We start from the raw sequence: 8,986 nt of genomic DNA on the forward strand, positions 1-8,986 counted from the left end.
ATAGAACAGTCTTTTGGACTCTGTGGGAGAGGGAGAGGGTGGGATGATTTGGGAGAATGGCATTGAAACATATATAATATCATATATGAAACGAGTCGCCAGTCCAGGTTCGATGCACGATACTGGATGCTTGGGGCTGGTGCACTGGGACGACCCAGAGGGATGGTATGGGGAGGGAGGAGGGAGGAGGGAGGAGGGTTCAAGATGGGAAACACATGTATACCTGTGGCGGATTCATTTTGATATATGGCAAAACCAATACAATATTGTAAAGTCAAAAAATAAAAAAAAGTAAAAAATAAAATGTATGTAAAAATAAAACATTAAAATTATTTGCAGCAAGTATTAAGTGGTTGTCTTTGAGCCATGCGTGCATGCTTAGTCACTTCAGTCGTATCAGACCCTCTGCAACCCCAGGGACCATGGCCAGCCAGGCTCCTCTGTCCATGGGATTCTCCAGGCAGAAACACTGGAGTGGGTTGCCATTACCTTCTCCAGTGATAAAGTATGAAGTGAGTGAAATGAGTGAAGTGAAGTTGCTCACTCGTGTCCAGCTCTCAAGAGTACTGGAGTGGGTTGCCATTTCCTTCTCCCTTCGAGCCATAGAACCAGGCATAATATAGTTTTCTGCATATTTTAATTTTTCAAGTTATATATGTATGCCATATACCTACATTATTTTAATAAAATATAAAATAAATTTTATTTCATTTAAAAAGTATTGAGAAAAAATGAACTCCATCTGGTAAACATTCCTCAACATTCTAAGAAAAGTAAAGGCATTAGAAAAAAAGTTATTTAAAAAAATCATTTCTTAATTAACAGAGGATATAACTAAATAAGATAAAATATAAGGAGGCAGGGGGACTGTGGTTTAAAGGAAGCATGAGATTATGCTATTTTATGAGAAGTAAAATGGTTTTGTAATAGCAATTCTTATTAGTTGACCCTTTAAGTATATGTGTTTAGAGTTCTTAGTTATAAGAAAGTACTGTTTTATTGAAAATTAAATCATATCTTACCCATATCTTACTGAAAACTACCACTCACTGACTCAGTGGACATGAGTTTGAGTAATCTCTGAGAGTTGGTGATGGACAGGGAAGCCTGGCATGCTCTGAGAGTTGGTAATGGACAGGGAAGCCTGGCATGCTGCACTCTATGGGGTCCCAGAGTTGAACACAACTAAGGGACTGAACTGAACTGAACTCAAAGGAAATATTTTTCTCCATGCCAATTATCCTGTCCTGGAAGAAATAGAATTTCGTATGCTTAATATGCAGTCCAAAGTACAAAATGTAGATGTCCCCAAAGAAACCCACTAAATTCGTTCTTTGTAAACTTTTCTTTATTATAAATATAAAAAGACATGATAAGAAGCACAGTAGAAACCTTTTGATACCTTAAATTCAGTGCTGGAGGTTAGTTAATAAAAAATAACAATAAAGCAGAAAAAACAGTAACACTATAAACTTCAGATCAGATCAGATCAGATCAGTCACTCAGTCGTATCCGACTCTTTGTGACCCCATGAATCGCAGCACGCCAGGCCTCCCTGTCCATCACCAACTCCCGGAGTTCACTGAGACTCACGTCCATCGAGTCAGTGATGCCATCCAGCCATCTCATCCTCTGTCGTCCCCTTCTCCTCCTGCCCCCAATCGCTCCCAGAATCAGAGTCTTTTCCAATGAGTCAACTCTTTGCATGAGGTGGCCAAAGTACTGGAGTTCAGCTTTAGCATCAGTCCTTCCAAAGAAATCCCAGGGTGGATCTCCTTCAGAATGGACTGGTTGAATCTCCTTGCAGTCCAAGGGACTCTCAAGAGTCTTCTCCAACACCACAGTTCAAAAGCATCAATTCTTCGGCACTCAGCCTTCTTCACAGTCCATCTCTCACATCCATACATGACCACTGGAAAAACCATAGCCTTGACTAGATGAACCTTTGTTGGCAAAGTAATGTCTCTGCTTTTGAACATGCTATCTAGGTTGGTCATAACTTTCCTTCCAAGGAGTAAGCGTCTTTTAATTTCATGGCTGCAGTCACCATCTGCAGTGATTTTGGAGCCCAGAAAAATAAAGTCTGACACTGTTTCCGCTGTTTCCCCATCTGTTTCCCATGACGTGATGGGACCGGATGCCATGATCTTCGTTTTCTGAATGTTGAGCTTTAAGCCAACTTTTTCACTCTCCACTTTCACTTTCATCAAGAGGCTTTTGAGTTTCTCTTCACTTTCTGTCATAAGGGTGGTGTCATCTGCATATCTGAGGTTATTGATATTTCTCCCAGCAATCTTGATTCCAGTTTGTGTTTCTTCCAGTCCAGCATTTCTCATGATGTACTCTGCATATAAGTTAAATAAACAGGGTGACAATTAGTTTATAGTATATAATTATGTATTTATTGTCCAAAAATTTGACCTGACAAAGTAATATGAATGAATATAAATATGTATGAATTTTCTGACAAAAGCTCTACATCAGGTCTTTTGGTTTTGTTTTCAATTATAAACCCAGCCATAATCCATTCTGTATAATTTGCAGTGTGGGTTTTACTCAAAAGAAACCAGAATGTAAAGAGACAAGAAATAATCTTAGGACAGACTTCTCCCAGATTTTAACTATTTTTTCCATATCTTTAAAAAAATTTTTATATTTAATTGAAAGAAAATTACTACACAATATTGTGATGGCTTCCGCCATACATCAGCATAAATCAGCCATAGGTATACACATGTCCTCTCCCTCTTAAACCTCCCTCTCATGTCCCTCTCCATCCCATCATCAAGGTTATCACTGAGCACTGGCTTTGGTTCCCTGCATCACATAGCAAATTCCTACTGGCTATCCACTTTACATATGGTAACAAACATGTGTCAATACTACTCTCTCACGTCATCACACCTTCTCCCTCTCCCATATCTTTTATATGTATTTCACCTATACCTGGGTTTCCCTGGTGGCTCGGTGGTAAATAATCCACCTGTCAATGCAAGAGACATGAGTTCGATCTGTGGGTCAGGAAGATTCCCTGGAGAAGGAAATGGCAACCTCTTCCAGTGTCCATGCCTGGGAAATCCCATGGACAGAGGAGCTTGGCGGGCAACAGTCCCTGGGGTTACAAACGTGTCAGACACAATTTAGCAACTAAACACCACCACCTACACCTAAATCAGTATCAATATATTTTAGAAATCTAACTTCATTGAGCCTTTCTTAAGTATTCAACTAATTTCATACAGAAAAAAAGTCATCTGATGCATGAGTCCTTTCACTGTTCTTTATTATTATTGGTCTATGTATTCGTCTCTTGCCTAATTATGTGCTGTCTTAACTTAATTACTGTAGTTTTATAATATCTGGCAGAACAGTACTTCCACTTGGCCCATCTTTTAGAATGTCTTGACTTCCTTGGCTTTTGCATTTCTATATAAATTTTAGAATTAGATCATCATCTTTCTCCCAAACTTCTGGCATTTTGATTGGCATTGTATTTTATATATTTGAGTAGAATTGGCATACTTAAAACAGTTTTCCAAACATAAATATGGTATGTTCCACTATTTTTTCTGTCTTTGATTTTTCATAATAACAACCTAAAGATTTTGTACTGAAGTCTTACTCGTACTAGTTTATTCCTAGAAATTTCATTTCCTTTAGCTGGTATATAGAAATGCAATTGTTTATTACTTGTTTGTTTTCTTATTCAATTTAGCCCTTACTAAATTGCTAAAATAAGTATTATAAAAAGAAATATCTTTACTACACATATTGAAACTTGTCATATTATATTACATGGACAAACTATTAGCAAATTAATAGGAAAATCCACTAAATTAATACAAACAGATTACAGATGAGTAATATATCATACAAAAAGCATGGCTTGTTTTATTATATAAAGTGGATGGTAGTAAGATTTAAATAAAATAGAAAAATAGTAAAAATATATCCTCAGATTTAACTCTGTTCTTTGAAAGACAGATTAATTTTAGCATAAGAAAGGTACTAGTAAGTCCCTTAAAATTCAGTTACGTGAGCTTTTATGTGTTGGCAGAATTATTAAATTATCATCTGTGCTTTTGTAAAGAAATTTCAGATCTAAACATTGATCCAATAAGATGTCGTGGGGTAAGAAACTTCACAGTGCCACTATCTATACATATTGTGTGTAGAATTCTGAAACAATTTCCTGGAGTAGATTATTCATTCACATATTGTTTTCTCATATTCACAAAAATTTATCTTCTCTGGGTGAAATGATCCCATGGTGTCACTGCATATTTATTGACTTCCCCACTTATTTAATCTCCATCAACATGCAGTTATTGATTGCCTTGATTAGATTGGTGAATTAGATGAGTTTTAACATCCTTTCCAATGCTGATAGCAGGTGATTTGACAGTCTCTACCGTGGGAAGCTTCCAGAAAGCAAAATAGATAACCTCTTTGACAACGGTTATCATTAATGTGTTACGTCTTTCTCCCTGAGGTAACTTGTACTACAATTCACTAAACGTTCTCTCTCTGAGTTACCCACCCCCATCCGAGAAGATATATTCCACCTTTGTAGAATGTAGCAGCACAAATGTAATTAACATTTGCCAAAAAGATGTGGGCGTGAGTTTGGTGTGTGATTTTGGGGAGAAGCTTTAAAGCCAGAACATGGTTTGCGATTTCCTTTACCTCTGTGTCGCGACCAGACTGTTTTGTCAGTTTGGATCCTGGAGTGCAGATTATGAGGCAGAGACTAGCTAAATATCAATGGATGTGTACTGTGTGAGATATACAAACTACTTTTATCTGTCAGAAGCTAGAATTTGGTCGGAGAAAGCAATGGCACCCCACTCCAGTACTCTTGCCTGGAAAATCCCAGGAGAGGAGGGGCCTGGTAGGCTACCGTCTATGGGGTCGCACAGAGTGGGACACGACTGAAGTGACTTAGCAGCAGCAGAATTAGGTAGTCATTTGTTGTGGCAGCAAAACTTAGCTTATGCAGACTGTTACTCTCCTTCCAGCAAATGATGAGATGGTTGAGAAAAGGACCATGTATTTGTTCAATCATTAATTCTTTATTCCTTCTAATCTAAGCATCTAAACACTGGTGTATGGTGAATGATAGTAAATGATAGTTGATTAAAGTAATTCGATGAAGTTTACCTCAATCAATCAATCAATATATATATATATATACACACACACACACAAAGAAAGAAATCTAATAAATTCTAATTTCAAAGACTTACAATTCAGTTGAAAAGATAAATTATACAAATATTTAATTTTTTTAAGTTTCAAGTTGGTGTTACTTTTAAAATTCACGTGAAACAGTGGTTAGTCTGCATTGGAATAATCAAGGGAATATTCTCCTGAAAAGTATTAACTTGATCTGGAAACTGGAAACAGCAGGGACAAAGATATTCTGTGAGGAAGGAAGGTAACATTCATGTAAGGAAATAGTTGTGAAGAAGGATGCAGAAGATAAATAGATTATCTAAAGGAAGAGTATGCAGTTTTTTCCAATAACAAAAGTACACTAAAGGTAAAAAGAATAAAAGTAAAAAATTATATTTTTCTGATTTACTTATGATTTTGCAGATTTCTAAGAGCTGTCCACTGATAACACACATGAATTAACTGCTAAGTCCTGCTTTTCTAGTATTCATAGTATTTAATTATACAATCATAGGTTTTGTGCTTTAAAATAAGCATCTGATATATGGGCTGCCGTCGCATAGAGTCGGACACGACTGAAGCGACTTAGCAGCATATATATATATAATATCAGGGATAACTTTGGAATACATATCAATAATGAGAAATGAATTGCAATGTTTAACCATGTATTTAACTACCTGTTATTTTACTATACACTGCTATTAATGCACCTATGTATCACCTAAAGAGTACACTTTATAAGTATGCTCCTCTCTCATACTAGCCCCTATGATACATAATCATTTAGAAACCCCCTCTCCTGGTCTCCCATTGCATCTTGCTTACACATACCTCTGTTCTTCTAGTTCTTGGCTTCTGTCTTGGATCCTTATTTTTAACCTCTCAGATTTAGTGTATGTTACAAATATCATGCTACTAATCCTTAATCATCTTCCAATATAATATTTTTTTTTTAATTTTATTTTATTTTTAAACTTTACATAATTGTATTAGTTTTGCCAAACATCGAAATGAATCCACCACAGGTATACATGTGTTCCCCATCCTGAACCCTCCTCCCTCCTCCCTCCCCATACCATCCCTCTGGGTCGTCCCAGTGCACTAGCCCCAAGCATCCAGTATCGTGCATCGAACCTGGACTGGCAACTCGTTTCTTACATGATATTTTACATGTTACAATGTCATTCTCCCAAATCTTCCCACCCTCTCCCTCTCCCACAGAGTCCATAAGACTGTTCTATACATCAGTGTCTCTTTTGCTGTCTCGTACACAGGGTTATTGTTACCATCTTTCTAAATTCCATATATATGTGTTAGAATACTGTATTTATGTTTTTCCTTCTGGCTTACTTCACTCTGTATAATAGGCTCCAGTTTCATCCACCTCATTAGAACTGATTCAAATGTATTCTTTTTAATGGCTGAGTAATACTCCATTGTGTATATGTACCACAGCTTTCTTATCCATTCATCTGCTGATGGACATCTAGGTTGCTTCCATGTCTTGGCTATTATAAACAGTGCTGCGATGAACATTGGGGTACACGTGTCTCTTTCCCTTCTGGTTTCCTCAGTGTGTATGCCCAGCAGTGGGGTTGCTGGATCATAAGGCAGTTCTATTTCCAGTTTTTTAAGGAATCTCCACACTGCTCTCCATAGTGGCTGTACTAGTTTGCATTCCCACCAACAGTGTAAGAGGGTTCCCTTTTCTCCACACCCTCTCCAGCATTTATTATTTGTAGACTTTTGGATCGCAGCCATTCTGACTGGTGTGAAATGGTACCTCATAGTGGTTTTGATTTGCATTTCTCTGATAATGAGTGATGTTGAGCATCTTTTCATGTGTTTGTTAGCCATCTGTATGTCTTTTTTGGAGAAATGTCTATTTAGTTCTTTGGCCCATTTTTTGATTGGGTCGTTTATTTTTCTGGAGTTGAGCTGTAGTAGTTGCTTGTATATTTTTGAGATTAGTTGTTTGTCGATTGTTTCATTTGCTATTATTTTCTCCCATTCTGAAGGCTGTCTTTTCACCTTGCTAATAGTTTCCTTTGATGTGCAGAAGCTTTTAAGGTTAATTAGGTCCCATTTGTTTATTTTTGCTTTTATTTCCAATATTCTGGGAGGTGGGTCATAGAGGATCCTGCTGTGATGTATGTCAGAGAGTGTTTTGCCTATGTTCTCCTCTAGGAGTTTTATAGTTTCTGGTCTTATGTTTAGATCTTTAATCCATTTTGAGTTTATTTTTGTGTATGGTGTTAGAAAGTGGTCCAGTTTCATTCTTTTACAAGTGGTTGACCAGATTTCCCAGCACCACTTGTTAAAGAGATTGTCTTTAATCCATTGTATATTCTTGCCTCCTTTGTCGAAGATAAGGTGTCCATATGTGCGTGGATTTATCTCTGGGCTTTCTATTTTATTCCATTGATCAATATTTCTGTCTTTGTGCCAGTACCATACTGTCTTGATAACTGTGGCTTTGTAGTAGAGCCTGAAGTCAGGTAGGTTGATTCCTCCAGTTCCATTCTTCTTTCTCAAGATCGCTTTGGCTATTCGAGGTTTTTTGTATTTCCATACAAATTGTGAAATTATTTGTTCTAGCTCTGTGAAGAATACTGTTGGTAGCTTGATAGGGATTGCGTTGAATCTATAAATTGCTTTGGGTAGTATACTCATTTTCACTATATTGATTCTTCCAATCCATGAACATGGTATATTTCTCCATCTATTAGTGTCCTCTTTGATTTCTTTCACCAGTGTTTTATAGTTTTCTATATATAGGTCTTTAGTTTCTTTAGGTAGATATATTCCTAAGTATTTTATTCTTTCTGTTGCAATGGTGAATGGAATTGTTTCCTTAATTTCTCTTTCTGTTTTCTCATTATTAGTGTATAGGAATGCAAGGGATTTCTGTGTGTTGATTTTATATCCTGCAACTTTACTGTAGTCATTGATTATTTCTAGTAATTTTCTGGTGGACTCTTTAGGGTTTTCTATGTAGAGGATCATGTCATCTGCAAATAGTGAGAGTTTTACTTCTTCTTTTCCAATTTGGATTCCTTTTATTTCTTTTTCTGCTCTGATTGCTGTGGCCAAAACTTCCAAAACTATGTTGAATAGTAATGGTGAAAGTGGGCACCCTTGTCTTGTTCCTGACTTTAGAGGAAATGCTTTCAATTTTTCACCATTGAGGATAATGTTTGCAGTGGGTTTGTCATATATAGCTTTTATTATGTTGAGGTATGTTCCTTCTATTCCTGCTTTCTGGAGAGTTTTTATCATAAATGGATGTTGAATTTTGTCAAAGGCTTTCTCTGCATCTATTGAGATAATCATATGGTTTTTATTTTTCAATTTGTTAATGTGGTGTATTACATTGATTGATTTGCGGATATTGAAGAATCCTTGCATCCCTGGGATAAAGCCCACTTGATCATGGTGTATGATCTTTTTAATGTGTTGTTGGATTCTGATTGCTAGAATTTTGTTAAGGATTTTTGCATCTATGTTCATCAGTGATATTGGCCTGTAGTTTTCTTTTTTTGTGGGATCTTTGTCAGGTTTTGGTATTAGGGTGATGGTGGCCTCATAGAATGAGTTTGGAAGTTTACCTTCCTCTGCAATTTTCTGGAAGAGTTTGAGCAGGATAGGTGTTAGCTCTTCTCTAAATTTTTGGTAGAATTCAGCTGTGAAGCCGTCTGGACCGGGGCTTTTGTTTGCTGGAAGATTTTTGATTACAGTTTCAATTTCCATGCTTGTGATGGGTCTGTTAAGATTTTCTATTTCTTCCTGGTCCAGTTTTGGAAAGTTG

Source organism: Bos taurus, chromosome 5 (genome assembly GCF_002263795.3).
Source record: "Bos taurus isolate L1 Dominette 01449 registration number 42190680 breed Hereford chromosome 5, ARS-UCD2.0, whole genome shotgun sequence".
Taxonomy (NCBI): domain Eukaryota; kingdom Metazoa; phylum Chordata; class Mammalia; order Artiodactyla; family Bovidae; genus Bos; species Bos taurus.